The sequence below is a fragment of the Pogona vitticeps genome, chromosome 1 (genome assembly GCF_051106095.1).
Source record: "Pogona vitticeps strain Pit_001003342236 chromosome 1, PviZW2.1, whole genome shotgun sequence".
NCBI lineage: Eukaryota > Metazoa > Chordata > Lepidosauria > Squamata > Agamidae > Pogona > Pogona vitticeps.
In genome coordinates, this window is record NC_135783.1 from 24,863,969 (window position 1) to 24,886,706 (window position 22,738).

At 42.6% G+C, this 22,738-nt stretch overlaps 2 long non-coding RNA genes across 2 annotated transcripts in view; one reads left to right on the plus strand and one right to left on the minus strand.

Moving 5' to 3' along the window:
- Nucleotides 1-1,304: 1,304 nt before the first annotated feature.
- Nucleotides 1,305-22,738, plus strand: part of LOC140704363 (uncharacterized) — a 77,376-nt gene continuing 55,942 nt past the window's right edge. Inside the window, exons 1-2 of the long non-coding RNA XR_012083522.2 lie at nucleotides 1,305-3,095; nucleotides 3,869-3,900. This is a non-coding gene — a long non-coding RNA (uncharacterized LOC140704363). The remainder of the gene's footprint in view (nucleotides 3,096-3,868; nucleotides 3,901-22,738) is intronic.
- LOC144585764 (uncharacterized) lies at nucleotides 2,228-21,667 on the minus strand. The gene is made up of 2 exons (XR_013540308.1): nucleotides 21,595-21,667; nucleotides 2,228-6,247 (listed from the first exon to the last, which is right to left on the minus strand). It is a non-coding gene; the product is annotated as an uncharacterized LOC144585764 (long non-coding RNA).

The following is a 22,738-nucleotide window of genomic DNA, read 5'->3' on the forward strand; positions in this document are numbered from 1 at the left end:
TGCAATAGCATTTGTGTCCCATATTCATGACCATCTTGTGTTACCAATGTTAAGTCAGTTCCAAAAGTAGGGAGAACTTACTTTTGCTTAACCCTTTCCTAGAACAACACATTTATAGTGAAAACAAGCACAACAGACTTCAAACCTGCAGTATCAAAATATCAAGAATTAGGGATATCCAGAAACAAAGTTCAATTGATATATGCTCACCAACTATAGACACATTTAACCAGAACAAAATAAAAACAAATGTCTTCTGGCACCTTTAAAACTAACAATTTTATTTTAGTGTGAACTTTAATGAACTATAATCTTCAGACATGTCTGAGTACTTCCTACTTAACACCCCCCCCCCCAGAAATAAACAAACATCTCCCATCAAGATAATCCCTGGATCTGATACTGTCCAAAAATCAGACCCCCCCTAAGCCTGTTTAGGTTGTCCACCTTTGGTTATTGCTGAGGTTGTCCACCCTTAAGTTATTGGACTTATCTTTCACAAAATAGTACGTAATTGATACTCCCCATGGAGAGTGGTTCCATACTTTGTGTCTACAAAAGAAACAAAGAAATAATATCTTTTCCAATCTCTCTCAATCTCTCCATCTTGATTCTTCTGTAATCAAGCAGCTCCTCAGGCCTGTAAATGAAGAACAGGAAGAAGCAGTTAATACCCAAGGTAGTTGAGAAAAAAAATAGGCAAAAGCACACTCCAGGATGAGAAAATTGCTCACAGGTGCATTAAACTCTGCAGCCCCATTCAGTCGTTTTTTAAAAAGTGGGATTAAAATAAATGTGTGAGGAGAGGAGCATGATAGTTCTGCTCCTATCCTTACTCACCATGTGTGGAGAGCAATAGCATGAGGGGGAGTGCCTTCGCTACATGTGGAGGCTCTTTTTTCGTGCTCAGGACCCTTGATTTCTTTCAGGGTTACTGATTTCATGGAAGAACTTTCATATAAGGGGGAGGTTCTTCTCTCTAGATTCTTGCTCCTCACATATGGAGAAAGACAACAGACGGATGGTAGACAGGGTGTTCCCTGCCTAATGTGCTTAATTTCAATATCTGAATATGACGTGTGTGTGTAGGTTGGTGTCAGATCTGGGGAAAGTAATTTCGGGGGACAACTCCCCAAATTCTCCTGCCAGCATTGGTACTGGCTCCACTGTTTGGAATACTCAGGGAGGTGTCATTCCAAAAATAATTATACAGTACATGTGCACACACACGCATGTATACATAAGCATAGTTTTATGTGCAAACATGCACACACATTAGAAACAGATTCTAGGGGAATTGTTTGTGTGTGTGTGTGTGTGTGTGTGTATACATGTACCCCCTTGTGTTAAAACAGTTCCAATGAGGGGGAAACATAGACCTCCCACTGCTGTTTCACTTCTGGCTGACCAAAGTCCTTACAGAAATGTTTGGACCTGTTTCAACATAGTTTGAGCTCATACTATTACACTGAAAATTATTTCTTATAATAATACAACCCTCTTCCAGTGTATACATTGATTCCACCTGGACTGTTCCCAGTTGCCTATTTAGATTTTGACCTTCTACTTTGAAGAATATAGGAAGCTGTCTTAACCTAGCCTAGGCTATGTAGCCCAGTGGTGTCTACTCAGGTCAACAAGAACTCTTCAGCGGAAGCTGCTCCCATCATGTGCTGGTTGACACATGAAGTCACTTATGCATTGCCAAAAACTGGAAAGGTATCAGTGAAAAAGATTTACATAAAATTTGGCATGGGCTATTTTTTAAAAATGCCGATACATATGGCTTGGTTGGGAACTTCGAACCTTGCAGATAATCTGCCATTACAGCTGAAATCATTGTAGTGTTCCAGAGTTCATGTTTGAGAAATCAGACATATAAATAAAAGACCATGCTTACTGGCCAGTGATAAAATAAAGCAAGCTGATTTGAAAGGGAGGCGAGAAAAGCTCCTGCTGTGAATATCTGTTTACAATCAGCCCTTCCTGTAATCTGTAGTGTATAGTTGGGCTCTTAATCATCCTTATAGCAGAGACACTAAAATCAGTGGAGTTTAAGTCAGTTGTGACTTGATTGTCCCATTGTTTTTGGTGCATGTGCTCCGAAAATGGCTCAATATGAGCCCAACCCATTATAATTTAAATAAGACAGGCATTAGAGAGAATATGTGTCACCAAAGTGGGAAGGAATATGCACAGGCAACCAAGGTGATTGTCCAGGAGCAAATTTTTGCTGGGCAATTTCAAGGTTCCTGCTGCTCTCATTTCTTGTTATGGTTCTTCAGCTTTTAACTGGGCATGGACTTGCAGTCTCAAAATAGACAACTCGTCTGTCAAGATCATTACTGAGGTGCCATGCAAATATAAATAAAAACAATAAGAATGCCAGCTTTTACATCCAAACAAAATTTGTGCATGTCCTGGACTGCCAGAAATATGCATGTCCTAGATCAAAACAATTCTGATCTATCTCTGAAGGCAAAAACGACAAAACTGAGGTCTCTTACTCTGACCACATCATGACAAGGCAAGATTCATTGGAAAAAGACAATAATGCTGGGAAAATTTGAAGGCAGAAATAAAAGAGGAAGACAAATATGAGATGGATGGACTCCATCAGGTGACCCACATCCTTGGGTTTGCAATTGTTGAGCAGAGCTCTGGAGGACAGGACATTTTGGAGATCACGCATTCATAAGGTCACCATATATTGGTGCTAATTTGATGGTAGGTAGTTGTTTGGAAATAGTTGCTCTGTATCTATGTTGTGATAGTTGTGTAGACATTATGTGGACATTGTCCTGTGGAGTTTCCTATACTTTTAACTGAACCTGTGATCTCTGCTTAGAATGGGGCCTGTCATGTGTTCTTTTTCAATTGCAGATCAGTAATGGCACCTTGGTGACATAAAGAACCTGCTGAGGATCAACCTATGCATTATAAGCAGCACCACATCATTGGAACACTGATGTGATTACAGCTTCTAATGGGGTGTTATCTGCAATATACAACTAGCGCACAGTTGACTAAAACAAAACTGTGAGGAGCAGAGTTGAACACAGCTGAGAAATCTTCATTGAGCTTACTCTGTAAAGGTGATGGGAGCAAAGAGATCTTACTTTTCTGTTACCATTCAAGCTGTCTGATGGTGGCCAGTGGACCCTTTCCAGGTGTTGAAAAGCACTGGCTTTGCTAAATCAGCAGATTAAGTAGATATCTTCCTGGCTTACTGTGTGCTACTTGCATGGCGTAAGTTAAATGTAACTAAGGTACATGTGTTTCTCATCTGTTTTATGGGTGCTTGATCATATTGATCAAGAATCACCTGCCAATCTATTTTATTGAAATATATAATGCTTAGAGAGAGACTACTCTCTCAATCAGGGAGATAGAGAGAGCCAGCAGGAGAATGAAAGAATACTCAAAATGTGTCTGTGTTCTTAACATATTTCAGCTTCTTGGAATGTTTTGAAACAGTTAATTTTTCTTTTCTTTTCTTTTTTAAAAAATAAACAACTACTCCTTGTCACCTTTGAATGGTTGGTGACACCCCATAATTTACCAGCAGGAATGCAGAAGTGAAGGAAGATGACGGGGATGAAATATGGTGTCATGTTTGTATCTGCTCCCGTTTCACACACTAAAGAGACAAGCCCCTTTGGTCCGTTGCCATGGAGAATTTTCTTTTAGAAGAACGTAACTCAGAACACTGAGGGAAGGGGAGGGGGGGGAACTTATGCTGTCCCAGCTGCAGAATATCATTAGCTCTCAAAGGATTGAACACACAGTGTGTGAAGGAAGGAAATTTATAATGGGGGTATTGATGCAATTGGAAAATTAGCTGAGCAGATTTTGTTTTACTTTTCAGCTTTGAAGACTATTTCCTGTGGTCACAGTAAGGTAAGTGCAGATTATCTTTGCTTGTCAAAACTTCAGTCAGATGTCCCCAGTTCACTGCCATCCAGATTTGTTCGACAACAACTCCCATGTTCCCCAACCAGCGCAGTCATTGGTCTAGATTAGTACACGTGGTGCCAGAGAATAAATCTTTTGGGGGATTCCTGTGCCTGCTGGAAAGAATGATGTCTTTCACAAGCTCCAGAGCACTTTCCTTTATTATCACTAATCAATGGGCTAGACCCATGCCAGGTCGAAATACACAAGACATTTAAACACATTTTTAGAAGATGTGCTCCCTCAAGTGGTAGAAGATGTCTATTCATCACAGTTGTCTCTACCTATTTATCTTGCATTTAGTGTGTTGTGTTTTGTGGTTGGTCACTCAAAGGACAAACATGGGTTTAAAAATAAGTTAGATCAAAACAGCAATGAAGTAACATAATTGAAAAAGACCTGGAAAGCAGCACAATACTCACCTTCCATTAAAAGGCCCTCTGCCCTCAGTCAATCATTATCCAAAGGCCTTTCTAAATAGAAATATGTTTTCCTGTTGACAGATGGACAGTAGAGAGGGGGTCATCCTAGCTTCCTTCCTTCCATTGCCCAATACTAAGAAGGCTCCCTATTTTATCCCAGGGCACCCCCAGAAGAAGGAAATGGTAAATCACTTCTGAATACTTTCTATCTGGAATGGGCTGCCATATGCCAGAATTGACTTGACAGCACATAATTATTAGAAAGGTCTGCAAAGTGGCACAGTATAGGTAGGGCAACAATCTGAATTGCTTAGAGAAAGATGAGCCGGATGCAGGATATGGGAGAATATAGAGCCACAGCTTTATTGCTGAACATACAGATACAGAGTTTGGAAGGTAAATGGGAAGAACCCAGAGGCTGGTGTTTGGCAGTGCCCTCAGAAAGGTCCACAAAGGACCAGTAAGCTCAAGCATAGGCAGCTAACCAAAAGGTTTGGCCTTCTTTAAGCAGGGTCTTCAAAGGCTTGCTTGAATCTTGTGAGCCACTGTAGTCTTGTGAGAATATAGGGCAGACCCATGCAAGACCTCCACGCTTCCCAAGACTCTGCTCTAAGCCCACTCCCACCCAGGTTTCTATGAAACAAGGTTCCCAGCCAGTGGGAACCTTCACCTAGAAGATGCACCCGCTCCCTGCTGTCAAAAGCCTTCCTTCCACGAGAGACATTCGGGTGGAGCATACTGATGTGTATGCTACTATTTCAGAGGTAGCATTAGTATCTAAAATTCAACTTAGTTTCCATTGGCCAATGAACAGCTGCCTTCCAATGACTAAGCACAGAACAAAGCGCCACAGTTCGGCAGGGTTTGGGCCAATACGTGTTACACTGGCACCCAGATTCCCCACCCTACCTCCCCCTGCAGGTACCCACTCAGAAGCAGCATCCTAAGCTTCCCTGCCCTTCCTCCTCCTCTGCGTAAGTATCTGTGGGAGGAGCGGGGGTGTGTGAAGAATCCTGGACAATACCTGCACAATACACCAGGGCCTGAACTACTAAACTGTGGTTCATGCCTATCTCTAATCACAAGCTAAGGAGCCAGCATAGGTATTTGTTATTTTGTGCCGAATTGCTGGTGGATCTAACCGATAGGATTCTGGCCACTAAGTGGCATGGATTAGACCAAGGCCCCTAAGCACATGTATGAGTAAACACTTGGTTATAATATTGTCATCATGCAAGCCAACTCAAGAAGAACGACATTTATAAAGAAACAAAGAAGTGCCTATTAAAAATGCTTGCATTCCATATCCAACTTGCTGGTACCTGTGTAGGCTTCTAACTTCCATTCCTCCCGCCCAACCATTCCTTTATGCTTGACTGGAGTACAGATTTTTCTTATATAGAGGCAGGTTTCAACATGATTAAAAGAGGCATTAAATCAAAACACCAAACCCAGAATTTCTAAGTCCCAAAGTTCTTCTATATGCACAATTAAACGTTACAGCTGAGTTGAGGGCCTTGTCTTAATTTTCCTATTTTATTAGGCAGCATCTTCTGTTTCGGATGCCCAATTTAGAGCTGTTCAAAAAACTCCCAACAAACTTCCTTTCTTAGATTCAAGCCTTGGTATGCTTCCCCTTCACCACCACCCCCAAGTCCCAGCACACTTCATAAGTCTCGATTAGAACCATATGGCCGGTGGACTTGAGGTGGGGGATGGCATTCCGATGTTGAAGCTCACAGCGCTCTATGCCTTGCAGCAAATGTGGCAATATGCTTTGCATTAGGGCTCTCTGCAGGGTGGATTTCTGAACCAGAGACATGCCTCTTGTGGAATATCTGGGTATGCTTTCATTAAGTGCTGTGTCAGTACTGTAAAAAAAAAAGACAATTGAAAATGGGATATACTTTAGAATATCCCTTTTAAAGTCCTCTTTCTCTTCCAGCATTCAAAAAGGCAAAAGTCTGCCTAGTTACAGATCTAATTCTGTAATGGAGTTGGCTCCATCTAACAGTAAGTGATGGAGGACATATACTCTGTTGTGTTGTGTGTGCCATCGCTCTAATAGGAGTTTCAAAGTATGTAAGATATTTTTCCATGGCCAAGAGGGGATTCAAACTAGTTATGGGCACAAACCAAATGACTAACCAGAAAAAAACACCACAAACTGGGCGGGTTCATTTGTGCAACACATTTTGCTGAAATAAAATGAAGCACTGAACTTTTCTTTTTTTGCTTACTGGTTTTTTTTTTGCTTAGGCAAAATGGATGACCACCCTCCCACCCCCTTCACCTCCCTCTGCCTCACCCTCCTCTGCCATCTTTAGAGATAACAGCCCGGCTTCCCTTCCAGGATCCAGACCTGTTGTCTCTGTGTATGCCACTGCTAGAGATGGGGGGGGGTATTCGTATACAAATATGACTGTCCCTTGCACAGGTGGCTATAACGAGAGCCCAGCCCCATAGGGACAGATGGTCCACTCATTGATTTGCTGCTGCTACAAATGACGTGATTCTTCCAATGGCTTCTCAGATCGCGATTGGCTAGCCACTCCTGGCAGGAGGCGGGAGGACAAACCTTGCTGCAAGGCTGAAGAGTGGCTCGGAGATTGCTATCTGCAGAGCCATTGGAAGAATCGCGGTGTCCGTGGCAGTGGTGGATCGGTGAGTGGACCGTCTGGCCCCAAGGGGCTGGACCCTGGTTATTGCCACCTGTGCGGGGATATTCGTATACAAACACCCCCATCTCTAGTGCCTGCCTATTAGCTGATAGAAAGGCGTATGTGCAGACACAGCCAGCTCAGCTCCTGGTGTATGTCTCTGAAGATGCTGGTGGTGGCGGTGCTGGCGGCAGCAGAAGAGGAAGCTGCAGCAGTGGCAGGACCAGGTAGGGAGGTGATGGGGCAGCAGGAAGAGGGCTGGCGGGCAGCATAGAGGGCAGAAGTGGTAGGTTCCCCTCACCCCAGGCGCGAAGCTGAAAAGCAAAGCTCAAATTGGTTCATTTTTTCCCAGATGTTCACTGTGGCTCATGGTTAGCCATCCACACTTTTAAATTGTGCAACGCTCTGATACAGGAAAGATTTAAAAAGGACAAACGATACCACTGATTTGCATAAAATATTGCTACTGTATAGGTACATATTCAAAATTAGATTTAAAAGAAAATATTTTTTTTAAAGCCACAATGCATTTTATTTTAGTAGAGAAGAGTCATAGCAATAATCAGGGGCTGATGTAGATGAACTGGAAACATCAATCTATTCTTGATTGCGCTTTATCTTTAAATTAGAGACAGGAGTATACAAATCTGAATATTCCCCCACAGGTGCAGATAACAAGGGTCCAGCTGCCCGGGGACAGACCGACCACTCACATGTCTGCTGCTGCCATGGGCTCCGTGCTCCCTTCCTATCGCTCTGGAGCTCACGATGGATTAGCCACTCTTCAACCTGGCAGAGAGGCTCGTCATCCTGCCTTCTGCCAGGAGTGGCTAATCCGTCGCAAATTCCAGAGTGATAGGAAGGGATCATTATCTGCATCTGTGGAGGGATATTCATATACAAATACCCCCATCTCTACTTTAAATCATTCTTGTACTGGGCACCTCTTCAAATGGGAGGTCTTTTTGTACCTATCAGAGGATGTGTGGTCACCCAAAGAGGTCCTGTGGCACCAGTGAGGATGGGATCCCCTAGCAATAGTTTCGTAGGCTCCAGTTCACTTATTGACTCAAAATAGCTTTCATTAGTGGTATAGTGTCAGTTCACCCTGCCTCCCCCCACAAATTTCATAGGATTGGGTGCCACTTATCAGCTTGGAGATCCAGTTAACTTCACTGGAGTTCCCCAGAGTACAGGCCCTTGAAAGTAGGAAGAACAGCTTAGGTCTAGGAAACACCCCTTTTAGGAAAAGCTGTGTAGACAGCTTCCAGCATCCTCCTCTTCCACAGCCTTTTCTTTGAAGATAGGAAAGGACCCTCTGCCTTCCTGGTCCTGCCTTTTTATTCTCATTAACACTCCCTCTTCCAGCTGTTTCTCATTAGGGGCGGCCACTCCTTCAGCTGCATCAGTCTGATCCTGAGAAAACTTACTCTCCTCCCGGCTGCCTGATGCTTATGTGCTGGGACTGGACAGCTTGCTGGACACCCTGCATCGCCTCACAAAGAGACTGGAAGTATGGAAACATTTCTTTTGGGGATTAGGCTCCCAGAATCCACCACAAAGTCTAGCATCACTAGTGGTATCAACAGCCATAGAGGTTTGGCTATGTTCTGCATGTAAAATCCAAGTTCATATTTCTGGAGGTCTAGGAGTAAACTCAACAGCACCCTCTCCTAGATTGCTTGTCTGCAATTTTCTGCCATGATGCAATTTATTGCTTTCCTCTGACTTAATGCACATTCTTTTCTAACTTTTCAGGATTTTTCGACTGCCTGTTCATCCTCCTCTTAGGAGTCTCCCTGCTCTTGCTCGCCCCACCCATCCACGAAGTTCCTTAGCCTTTAAAAGGGGGCTCCCTCTGCCCCACCATTCCTTCCCAGCCATACTTTCTAATCCAATTTAGTCATCTAGTTAGGCTAAATCCCTCGGAGGCCTACAGTTTGTCCAATTCTCCCACAGTGCTGAAATTTCCCTCCAGCCCAGCTGGCAGAAGTTTTTAGAAATAACAATATCTCAGTGAATGGGGGGCTGGGGAAGGAGCTAACGATTGAATGAGGTCTTTTGTCAAAGATCTCTATGAACCCAGATTAATTATGCATTGCAGAGCACGGTTTTAAAGCACTGAATCAGGTCCTCGTTGCAATTAAAAGAAGGAGAGCGGGAGAGGGTCAGAGAGAGCACATGGTAGAGAGTAAAAGCAGGCCTATTGCCCAAGTACAGATTTGTAATGACTGAGCCACAGAATAAATTCTGAAATTACGAATCAAATACCATGTTGCACGAATTGCTCCGGAACATTTATTGTTAAATAAATAATTTTTGGTAATTAAAAAAAATGGTTCCTTGACATCAGACTGTGAACAGTGTTCCTTGAACTGTGTTTCTTTGCTTCTCTGAGCGTAACTAAGCCGCTCTTGAAAGCATGTAGGCCAAAGCTGTTAAAAGTTACTCTTTTTAAACTACAACTCTGGGAATACACTACAATCTCCACTATCTATGTCAGCTCGGAGATTCTGGGAGATGTCTTTAAAAAGCTAGCTTCTCGCAGGTCTGGCTTGGACTACTATAAATGAGAAAATCTGGGTTTTCTGCATCCAGTTATTGCACTTATGTAAAACATTTCTAGACCACTTAGTCGTCAAAAAGAAAATTCCAAAGTAAGCTCAAATATGCATTCAACCTGCATCCAGTCTCCAAATACAAACATCGTAAACAATACAATTTATATAGCAAAACATAAGATTGCAGAGCTAGTGTTCATTCTTAAGAAATGTTTGGACAAATGGGCTTGGTTGTGGCAAGCATCAGAAGCCTCCCAAATAAAAGGAGGCAGATGATTGGGTACCCCAGTGGGTACTACCGCAATGAAACCCTGCATCTGTGTTACTTTAAATCTTCATATCCTGTCCTATAAATATCTTGGAAGTGCTCTTGGTTTTTTTAACTGTATTTCCCAGAATGCTTCATCCAAAGGTTATACTGGTGTAGGGATTCTGGGAACTAGATTAAGCCATGGTCACTGCACCTAAAAAATTTATGTAAAGAAACAATATTGCTTTTTTAATTAGATTTTGTAAACTAAACATTGCAAAATATTACAAAAGTAGAAAGAAAGAATAAAAAACAAATTTAAAACGTAACACAAAACACATGTTACATCCAGTGCACCCATCCAACCTTGGCATACAACCTTTTTTTTTAATCTTTCTAATTCATGTACTCCATTTCTCTTCAAAAATATAATGACCTTTCCCTTTCCCAAACACATATTCTAAAAATACATTCCATATATCTGTAAAATGATTTACTTCCAATATTCCTTTTCTAATTTTCAATTCACATGTTAATTTATTATTAATAGCAATATTTTACATTTCTTTATTCCATTCCATATTACAATAGTGGTTACTCATCCAAATTCTCTTCCATTTGGAAACAGTGTCTAAGGACTTCATGAACAATTTGCGTCGAGCTGTATTTTTTTTGAGGGTGCTCTTTATCTAAAAAAGAGAAGGCTGTACATTGCAATATAAAATCCATTTAAATGTATTGTATTAAAATGAGCATTGAATTAAAACAATTTAAAATACCAGAGAAGAAAAGAACATCCAGCGAAACCAGAAGAACCAGTAGCTTTGGGTGTGTTTACTCACTATTTAATATACACAGAATCATAGCCTAACAAATTGTATCATGGCTCACTTAATAACTTCAGGAGAAAACAAACTTCAACTTTATATTTTAATAAGCGTGTTGGTCTTTAAAAGTGTTCTTGTTGTGACAAGATTAATGCAATACAAAAAATCACCTCTTTGAAAAAATTCTGAAGTTGTTTCGGATAGAGTCCGTGCAATTTATCCATTTGCTTGAGGCCAGAGGCTATTTTTGCTCCAAATGTAAAGCTTTGAAAGTGTTTCTTAAAGTAAATGATCCACCGGAGCCTGGGAGCTAGTCGTTTTCAATGGCGTGAACATACGATGGATGCGGTGGGTATGGTAGGAAATGGACTGCTGTGACCTGTGTAGAGGGGTAAGACTGGGGGCCTGTTGAACTTTAGTCTGTACAGTACGTTCAGAGATAACTTCTTTGGTGTCTTGCAAAAGAAGTATATTTGGAAGTGTACTTCTTTCATCTTTCTCCTTAAAAAGGACTTATGGCAGTTCACATCCTTAAAAGACCATTTTAAAGCTAAAAACAGTAAGTATACAAATACTAAAAAGGATCAAGCAACAACACCCTAAAAATGGTAAACAAAAGCAATGCCAAAAACACTTTCAGAGCAGTAAGGCAAAAGAATCCATCTAAAAATGCAAACTCAGGCAGCCGGTCATTGAGAGAAAGTTTGCCTGAGGCTTGCTGTCCTTGTGGAAAGACAGCAAAAATGGGGCCAACCTGGCCTCCGGTGGGAGGGAGTTCCAAAGTCCAGGTGCAGCAACAGAGGAGGCCCTCTCCTGTGTCCCTACCAAGCACAGCTGAGAAGGAGGTGGGACTGAGATGCAGGCTCATAAAGGGAGACACAGTCCTTGAAATTGCTTGGACCAAAGCCGTTTAGGACTCTATAGTCAACCTTGTTTGAGGTGTATGAGTACCTCTTTGCAGGATTGAGGACTGTGCACACAGGAGCATACAGAGTAACAGAGGAATGACTATTGATGTTGAATAAATGACAGACTCGTTGCTCTTATTTTGAAGAACTTAGATTGCTGCCATCTCCCCCTATTTGAGGAAAATTAATTAATGCGAACTAATAAAACATGAACATTCCAAAACCAACGTGTTATTTACAGGCGCTGCAGAACTGTAAAGCTTGCACTCTTTTTGTGCATTAGTGGTCACTCTTATGGCATTAGCCTATTCTGTGTAGACTAATAGATGAAGAAAAAGGAGAGGCAACTGCCACTGTTCTCATCTCAAATAAAAATTCACCTGAGACCTTTCAACTATAAGCCTTGCCAGCTTTTTCTACAGTGACAGACAATGGCCCTCTATAACTGCAAACAAAGGCCTACCTCAAATGTTTTTTTTTTAAAAATTGAGTCAGGAACTTTCTAAAGCTGAGCTGGGCCTGATGGCCAAACCTGGGGCTGGCCTAGACCACCAAAAATTGTTGTAAAGCAGTGCAGTACTTTTCCCACCCCTTTTCTAAAGAATGCTATTTATTAGTGAGCTATAATCCCACAGAGTTAGGGATTTTAGGAGAAATAGATGCCTTTTTTTTTTAAAATATCCTTTTGTCACAGTATGGTACAAAAGGCTTCTCCCCCCTCTTTAGTGAGCTTAATGTGAATGGTGCACAAGCACGACGAATGAATCATCCCGACTGCAGTCTGGTGGAAGATGAAAACATATGCATTCATATAAGCTTGTGGCAGTAAAAAAGTTCCCATTGCTGATTCTAAGATATGCAGTGACCTCAAGCCATAAAAATTTCCCAGAGATTGCTATCCATATCTATCCAGCTGTTTTCCTTACATATTTCATTCATAATGCTTTCTCGATGAAGGAACAGCCTGACACACACATCATGTTTTTCATTTATTTTTATTGTGCAATGAAGCATTTTCCAGTCCATGTTGCAAAGAAACAAGAACGGTTACGATATCCATCCATTCACCTATCATCCATCTGCACGTCTTCAGAAGCTTCAAAAGAAATGTACGGTAATGGCATGCAACTTAGCTTAAGGAGGCAAATGCCTGTTCTGCCATTCACTCATTATTATGGAGAGACAAATTTATTTACTTCCCTTTACCATAATCTCCTGCCACTTCAAAGTTATGGATACAAAGCAGTTTTATAGTTGTTGGTGAAAACGATCATCCAGTGATTTTATATATACATGTACAGCTGAAATGGATATTTCGTACGTTTGTTCATTCAGTCGTTCACTCGTGTCTGACTCTTCATGACCCCATGGACCAGAGCACGCCAGGCCCTCCTATCCACCACTGCCTCCTGGAGTTATGTTAAATTCATGTTGGTTGCTTCGATGACACTGCCCAACCATCTCATCCTCTGTCGTCCCCTTCTCTTCTTGCCTTCATACTTTCCCAACATAAGGGTTTTTTCAGAGGGTCTTCCCTCCTCATGAGATGGCCAAAGTATTGGAGCCTCAGCTTCAGGATCTGTCCTTCCAGTGATCACTCAGGATTGATTTCCTTCAAAATGGATAGGTTTGTTCTCCTTGCAGTCCAGGGGACTCTCAAGAGCCTCCTCCAGCACCACAGTTCAAAAGTATCAATTCTTCAGTCGTCAGCCTTCTTTATGGTCCAGCTGTCACTTCCATACATCACTACTGGAAAAACTATAGCTTTGACTATGCGGACCTTTGTTGGCAAGGTGATGTCTCTGCTTTTTAAGATGCTGTCTAGGTTTGTCATCCCTTTCCTCCCAAGAAGCAGGGGTCTTTTAATTTTGTGGCTGCTGTCACCATTTGCAGTGATCTGTCACTGCCTCCATATCTCCCCCTTCTATTTTTATGTTGAGCTTCAGACCATTTTTTTCACTCTCCTCTTTCACCCTCACTAAGAGGTTCTTTAATTCCTCCTCACTTTCTGCCATCATAGTGGTATCATCTGCATATTGGAAGTTGTTGGTATTTCTTTTGGCAATCTTAATTCTGATTTGGGACTCCTCCAGTCCGGCCTTTTGCATGATGTATTCTGCATATGAGTTAGATAAGCAGCCTTGTCGTACTCCTTTCCCAATTTTGAACCAATCAGTTCTAACTGTTGCTTCCTGTCCCACATATAGATTTCTCAGGAGATAGGTAAGGTGGTCAGGCACTACCATTTCTTTAAGAACTTGCCATAGTTTGCTGTGGTCCACACAGTCAAAGGCTTTTGCGTAGTCAATGAAGCAGAAGTAGATTTTTTGGGGACTCTCTGGCTTTCTCCATAATCCAGTGCATGTTAGCAATTTGTTCTCTAGTTCCTCTGCCCCTTCGAAAACCAGCTTGTACTTCTGGGAGTTCTCAGTCCATACTGATGAAGCCTACCTTGTAGGATTTTGAGCATAACCTTGCTAGGGTGTGAAATGAGTGCAATTGTACAGTAGTTGGAGCATTCTTTAGCACTGCCCTTCTTTAGGATTGGGGTGTAGACTGATCTTTTCCAATCCTCTGGCCACTATTGAGTTTTCCAAACTTGCTGGCATATTGAGTGTAGCACCTTAACAATGTTATCTTTTAAAGTTTTAAATAGTTCCACTGGAATGCCATCACCTCCACTGGCCTTGTTGTTAGCCATGCTGTTTAAGGCCCACTTGACTTCACTCTCCAGGATGTCTGGCTCAAGCTCATCAACCACACTATCTGGGTTGTCCGGGGTATCCAAAACTTTCTGGTATAATTCCTCTGTGTATTCTTGCCACCTCTTATTGATGCCTTCTGCTTCTGTTAGGTCCCTACCATTTTTTCCTTTATCATGTCCATCTTTGTACAAAATGTTCCTTTCATATCTCCAATTTTCCTGAACAGATCTCTGGTTTTTCCTTTTCTATTATTTTCCTCTACTTCTTTACATTGTTCATTTAAGAAGGCCCTCTTGTCTCTCCTTGCTATTCTTTGGAAGTCTGCATTCAATTTTCTGTAACTTTCCCTATCTCCCTTGCATTTTGTTTCCCTTCTCCTCTCTGCTATTTCTAAGGCCTCATTGGACAGCCACTTTGCTTTCTTGCATTTCCTTTTCTTTGGGATAGTTTTTGTTGCTGCCTCCTGTACAATGTTACGAGCCTCCATCCAAAGTTCTTCAAGCACTCTGTCCACCAAATCTAGTTCCTTAAATCTGTTCTTCACTTCCACTGTGTATTCATAACTTTCGCGTGCAGGAGGGGTGCGATCGCGCCCTTGAACTGCACAGTGGCTTTGCTCTCCTGGCCCCGGAAGAGGTAAGGAAGTGGGCCACGTGACCTGGGTATGGGCTGGAGGTGATATAAAGAAGCGCCGGCCCATTGCTTGCCCTCTTTCGCTTTTGGCATGGAGAACAGACAGACGGATTTGGCTGGCTGCTTGGAGGCTTTGGAGACCGGTTTGAAGGGGGGTAGCCTTGAGCTCCCCCTCTGTTCTTTATTCATTTGTTCAGGATGCATGGGAGGCTAGACTGAAGGGAGGCTAAATTGCACGCAGAGTTGATTGGTTTTGGGAGGCATTAGGGGAGCAAGGAGGGTGAGCGAGGCAGCGTGCCGAGAGTCAGCAACAGAGCCTTCCTTTCCTCGCGGCAATTTTTTTTTTAAAAAAGAAGGGGAATGGGCTGAAAAGAGGGCATTCTTTTTCTGGGATTCCCGCTCCTTCTGCCGTGGTTTCGGGGATAGCCGGGGGAGTTAGTGTGGGGTTGTTAGAAGTGCCGCTGGCTCAGGAACATTAAGAAGTAGAGGGACTGGCTGGTGTTTTTTTCCTACACCCCCCCCCGATCCCTTTGGTTATTAGCTCTCTACCTCCCTGTTCTGGTAGAGATCTTACTGTTTTTACAGCCGAACAAGGGGTGGTTGTTTTGAGCGGGTGCCATTTTGTGTGCCAGCATGCCCGCTCTGTATAGCTCCGTCCACCATTTTGTGGGCTAAATACACGTGGGAGGATATTCAATTTAAAAAAGTGAGAGGAAAAAGGGGGGAAAATAAGATAGTATTTTATTAAGGGATAGGAGTTAAGGGGTGGGGAAGCCAAATCAGGGTTTCATATTAGCGGTTTTTTTTTTTTTAAATTTAAAATTAAAAAAATTTAGGAAAACCTAACAACAAAATAGGAGCAGTATAGGGTGTAGGGAACCAATTAATGGTTAGAAATTGGTTGGTAAGAATTAATATACGTTCATTGGATATCAATTTAAAAAAAATTAAAAATTAAAACTTTTAAATCTTTTTATGAATCCACCAATCTTTATGGCCTTTAATTGGCCCTAATGATTTTTTATTAAAGTTTTAAATTACTTATATTGAAGAGGGGAGGCAATTTGGTTGGGGTAGCACTTGGGGATTTGTCAAAGCATTGGGCACTCACCGAAGTAAAACAGAAGGACATCTGGGCATTAGGTTAAAATGCCACCCAAGAAAGGAGCTGGAAATAAGAACGGTAAAGCCCCTGTGAAGAGACATGTTGTTCCCCAGGTGTCCCCCCCCCTCAGTCATCCCCTGATGAGGAATCATGGGTTATGCTGAGGGATTTGCAGGCCAAAGTGGCAGATTTGGAAGCTAAATGGTTGGATAGGCAGGCATCTATAGAGCACGAGGTTACACCTCGTCGCTCTGCCAGAGACACTAATGGATGGTGCAGGGCAGAAATGAGGGCAATCACACAAGATCTCATGAGACGTTTTAATGCCCTTGAATCTGAGGAGGGTCAGGAGGTGGAAAGACAAACTGTGGACGAAGGAGCAGCGGCAAAGCGGCCTGGAGGGCGAAAAAGCAGAAGGATGGAAGCAACAGATGGTCAGGAGGTGGCAGAGGGTACATCATATGGGCATGAGCCCTATGATGAACCTTCTATGAGTTTGCAAGGGGCATTGGAGGCTCCAGGAACATCAAGGGCTGTATGGTGAGTATGTAGCTACGCACAACACACAAGGTCAACCAGCCTCTTGGCCATGGGTTGGGGCCATGTAACAGCTGCCTGGAGTGGTCGAAATGACTAGATAGGCAGGGTATAAATACAATAAAAAATAAATAAAATAAAAATAACAGCCATATGCATCACCCAACCCTTATATGGCATGGCCCGGTGGTTTTTGGCCCCAATGAGCCCGCAGTGGTTTGGATGGGTATTCCCTATGTAAATCCAAGTAGAACAGGACCAGCCAATGAGGAAAAGAATACGGGAGCTAAACAACACCCTTTAGTACCTGATACAGGTTACAATACAGTTCCGATAGTGGCTCTTCCTTATATGGACTATAGCATGCCATTGGGTGATCATCTGACCCCGGCGTTGAAGGAAAAGATTTGAAGATTAAATACATTGATTTTTATGAGCTCCTTAACCAGAAGGTTGAGGTCAAGGAGATAGATAAGGACGATGAAAAACTGAAAGAGAAATACAGGCTAAAGAGGCCTGATAGAAATTGGACTAATTGGGTTACCGGATTCACCATATATGCAGGTGTACTGGTTAAAACGCAACCCTGGATGGCTTCAGCCCTATTCCAATACTTTCACATAATGTGCAGAGCGAGGGCTGAATTTGAAGGCCAGGCTTGGCTTAGATATGATGAAGCGTTCAGAATGAGGAGCGCAATCAGGCCAGAGTTGCGTTGAGATGAACCACACCCTGGGCTTTGATTACAACATATGATACCCGCTAAAACTAATCTAGGTGATAGATTTGACAGTGGGCATCTGAATGTAAAGTTCACAGGGAACACCGGGACCCACCAGTGGGCGGGGCAGGTGGTTCAAACCCGGCTGCCTTGCTATGAATTCAATAATAGAGGTTCCTGTGCAAAGTCCCCATGCAGGTTTAAGCACGAATGTCTCACCTGTGGGGAAAACACTCAAAGATTAACTGTTTCAGAACTGGGGTTCAGCTGCAGAACAAGCCAAGTGGACCTAACAAAAAGCCAGAAGGAGGGGTGGTGCTCCTGGAAAGGGGGCCTACACCAATTAGAATGGAGATACTGGAAAAGGGAATATCTGCATCTTGGTTTCAAATATGGATTTCAAATACCAGCTTTAGGCGTTAGGAGGGCATTTATGGCAAAGAACCTTAAGTTGATAAAGGGCATGGAGGATATAGTATTGGGAAAGATCGGTAAGGAAGTTAGAGAAGGTAGGGTCCTGGGACCCTTTCGGGAGCCGCCCATAGATAGCCTAAGGGTTTCACCATTGGGGATTGTTCCTAAAAAAGCCCCTGGTGAATTTAGGCTAATACATCATTTATCATTCCCAGAGGGGAAGTCTGTAAATGATGCTATTCCTGGAGAACTCTGTTCAGTAAGATAACCTCATTTGATGAGGCAGTAAAAATGATTAGGTCTTGTGGAGTTGGCACTGAGCTTGCGAAGGCTGATGTGAAATCAGCTTTCAGTATCTTACCTGTTCACCCGTCAGACTTTAATCTGTTGGGTTTTCAATTTCAAGGGCAATATTATATTGATAGGGCCCTTCCCATGGGGTGCTCAATTTCGTGTTCAGCTTTCGAAAGGTTTAGTACCTTCATTGAATGGTGGATTCGGCAGAGAGTGGGCTGTAATTCTACAGCTCACTATTTGGATGATTTTCTCTTCTGTGGAAGAGCAAATTCTGGAAAATGCCAAATGATTTTGGATAAATTTCATGAACTGGCTATGGAATTGGGGTTACCATTAGCTGAAGAAAAAACAGAGGGGCCAACAACGTCCCTTGCTTTCCTGGGGATTGAATTAGACACAATACACCAGACTTCAAAGCTGCCACAAGACAAATTGGTAAACATTAGGAACATTATACGCAATTTAAGGGGAAAGAGGAATGTGATGCTGAAGGAATTGCAGGAAGTAGTGGGGCACTTGAATTTTGCATGTAAAGTAGTAGCTCCAGGGAGAGCCTTCGTAAGGCGACTTTGCAGCGCCACATCAGGGTTAAGGAGACCACTGCACAAAACTAGAATCACAATGGGTATTCGCAAAGACCTGATAGTTTGGGAGCAGTTTCTAGATCAATTTAATGGGGTTTCATTTTGGAGATCTGAACTCAGTTTAAAGGCAGATGTCCAAGTAAATTCGGATGCAGCAGGTGCACAGGGGTTCGGAATTTATTTACGTGGTAGGTGGTGTGCTGGGACCTGGCCTGAGGAATGGCATTAGGAAGGTATAACGAGAGGCTTAACATTTTTAGAATTCTTCCCAATAGTGGATCTGGGCAAAGAAGTGGGTTAATACGGTAGTCCGCTTTTGGTGTGATAATCAAGCAGTGGTATATATCGTCAACAACTTGACGTCACGTTCAGAAAGGGTTATGGAATTAGTTAGGGTGTTCACATTATGGGCACCGCAATTTAATGTTAGGGTGCACACCCGTCACGTTCCAGGTATCGATAACAGGATAGCTGATGCTCTTTCACGCCAACAGATCCAGCGTTTCAGGGAGCTGGCACCGGAGGCCAGGGATCTGCCAGAAGTTCTTCCAGCAAAGGTCTGGCAGATTGGCATGAGGAAGCATCAAGAGCAATAGGTCTGGCACTGGCCCCGAGAACATGAAAGAATTATATAGCTGGGACAGGGGATCACTGCACACAAAAGACCAGTTAATGACACCAATCAATTACAGTGACAGATAATCTCTCCTCCTTATCACACACAATACACCCACAACAAGACACACTAATCACCCATCTCCTGAATAGGACAAAAGCCTATCTCACAGCCATAAATACTCCACTCCCAAGCAAACTACACCAGAGCACAGAGTGCTATCCTCTGAAGATGCCGGCCACAGAGACTGGTGAGACGTCAGGAAGAACAACCTTCAGAACACGGCCAAAGAGCCTGAAAAACCCACAACAACCATTAGATCCCGGCCGTGAAAGCCTTCGCGAATACATTAATATCTAGATTGTCTAGGAGACTGACATGGGTGGCTGATATTGCAGTCTGTAAAATATCTTGCAGAAGGCTATACATTATTTTGTATTTCGGCAGCCTGGTTGAAAGACTAGTCTGTTGATTTTAAAAAGCATCATGTCACAGCCACACACGCTTATGGTACCATAGCAATTTCCACTGTCATTCTTTAGGAGAGGGGCTGACATCACTATGAGGCAGAATGGGATGGCATCCTCAAGCAAAAGACGTAGAGGGGTAGATAGCAGCAAAAGGATGCTGATAGACAGAGTTATGTGTGTCGTGGACTTCATTTTGGAACCCTAAAAGTAGCTTCCTGCCCTCAAGTATGGTGGAAATGCTAGTTTGAAGTGAAATTCAGCGACTGTTGTCTCATCAGCTTCTGTATCTGAAAGCTGCCATCTTGTCTTATCTGTTACTTAAGACAACAAGGACAGGCTATGTTTAGGATTAGGGTAGTTTTTTTAAAAAGAGAACAATGGAATCAAAGAGTGGGAGTATTAAGGAGAAAGAAAAAAGCATGAAGGAACATATGAAGAGCATGCTCAATAAGAAAATTAAAAATAAGGCAAAGATAAGTCCTGTTGGAATTTTATTTACAACCTCACGTGCTGTCTGTAATTTGAGTGACTGAGAGGGACTTTATGAGCTGGGATGATTTTCTATCCAGCACTAACCAATCTTTCCTTCCAGCCCTTCAATTCAAAGAGAGTCCAGCCTCTCTGCTGAGTGTTCTATCCCTCTCTTTGTCGGTTGGTGACAGTTGTTTGTCTGCTGTTGATCTGTTCAGTTGGTTGTTACTATGTGTGCCATAAAAAGCAGTATCTACAAGTCTGTAATTTCAAGCAACCTTACAGTAAGTAAAGAAACATTTTAAATTATTCTCCAAATGCTTCAGAGTGAGTTATAGGGATGGTAGGTGCCAGTTAATGAGAAATAGCTGGACACTGGGGAACTTAAAGCTATTCTCCTTTGTGGATCTCTGTACTTCTACTTTGTATAAAAAAGATAATTTTACTAGAAATTCAAAAACCTGCAACAGGTCTTGCATCTAAAACAGTGGAAAGTAGTAAATAAGTGTGGCTCAATGTGGCTTGAGATCTGCACACAAAAACTGAAAAACAGAACACCCGCCCGCAGTGCTTGGAAAAGTTACTTTTCTGAGCTGTGGTGGGGAAAAAAGTGGATGCTTTCCCATATACAATGCACAATGGGTGGGAAAGTTTCCAGCCAGCAAGTGGAAGACCTAAAGAGAGGATACACCTGGATATTATCTAGGCTTCCTTTTGCCACAAAATAGAGCCAGCAGAATGTCTCAGGAGAACGACTTTTCCCTCCAGGAATGAGTCCAGATTGTAACCTACAGATAGGACAGAGAGGAAGACAGAACTGCGCTGTTGCTTGCCGAGCACCGAGGCAGCTGAAATCTGCTGATACAGGCTTTTCATTATCTGAAACAATTATTTAGGCAAGCACAGCAGGAGACTTCATGAAATGTTTTTGAACTTGGATTCCTGGTAGGGGTTCATTACATAACACGCTCTTTGTGAATGCTGGCAACCAGGAACGCACAAAAAGGACGCAGTCAGGAGCGTTGCACTCAGCTGCTTTCTTTCTGCTTTTAAATCTGAGCCAAGCATTCAACAGTCAGGGCTATATCTTCCCTTTGCCATCCCCCCCACCCCGCCCCGCCCTCAGTGCCGGCAACAACAGGAGCCTGGTTTTCATCACAGATTAATAAACCAAACTCTCTGTCGTATTGCTCCACTTCCCACAGCCCTCCCTTTTCGGCATTTCTTTCCTAGATGGGCCTGTTTGTACCTCACTTCCTTCCAACAAGGACTAGTAGGTGTAGAATTAGACGCAATCTTTTCTATTTGTTTCCAGGTTAATCATCGTATTATTCAGTTAAATATTTAGACCCTTTAAATATTGGCATCCCCATTGAACTAAAAGTCATTAACATGTATCTTATCTTACAGTATCTTAAAGATACTGCATTTATTTTTTTTTTACTTATTTGTTAGTCACCTTTATGTCTTGCCTCTCCTGATTTGAACTCGAAGTGTCATACAAAACTCTTCTCTTCCCCAGTGAATCGACAGAACAGTCCTGTGAGCTAGTCAAGCTGAGAATATGTGTGTGTGTGTGTGTGTGTGTGTGTGTGTGTGTGTGTGTGTGTGTGTGTGTGTGTGTGTGTGTGTGTGTGTGTGTGTGTGTGTGTGTGTGTGTGAGAGAGAGAGAGAGAGAGAGAGACAGAGACAGAGACAGAGACAGAGACAGAGACAGAGACAGAGACAGAGACACACACACAGAGAGAGAGAGAGACTAACATTTTAGGCCAGATGGGCGGGGTATAAATCAAATAAATAAATAAATAAATAAATAAATAAATAAATAACTGACCAACCTAGGATTCCTGGTGAGTTTCATGGCTCAGTGGGTATTAGGATCTCTGTTTCCAACGGCGTTATTCACCTTGCTCTAAACATATATACTATATACCAGTTCATGTGGGAAGCCACCGTATGAGCAAAAACTTTTCTTTCCATGTATGGAAACCAACAATGGAAGGGCAGAGATAGGTGATCCTCTGCTTCATATATATATACACACTGTATGATCTTCCTCTTCTGCAAATGCATCACTTTCTATGCAAGAAAAGCAGCAATAGTGATAAGCTTTCCTCTGGTCATGTACTGGAAGAATGCTTGGTAGCACCTAATTAGGCAATCCAGCACCGTAACTTCTACATCAGAGGGAAGGAATTCCATAAGTCTGGTCTAGTCACTGAACAGAATGCTGTCTTGATATGACACATGGGTATGATAGTCTTTAGAAGCAGTGTTGGATGCAGGTTTTGAGATTCCATTAAGCAAGATGCGCTTCCTCTGGAGCACTATGGATAACCAAGTTGTTCTTGGATTGCAGTTCCCAGAAGCTTTCACCACCAGCCGTGATTTCTGGGAGTTGCAGCCCAAGAACACCTCAGTTACCCAGGGTTGAAAACCACTGCTCTGTAGCCATTCTCCCTCTCTCCTCCTCCTTTTTGTCAGAATAGAGTCACAATGAATCATGTAGCAAGTAACCTGAACCAGAGATAGACAGATGTGTATTATTTCCTTCTTATATTTTCTAGATTGATGCTACTCCCAGGTTCATTTCCTTCCCCTGT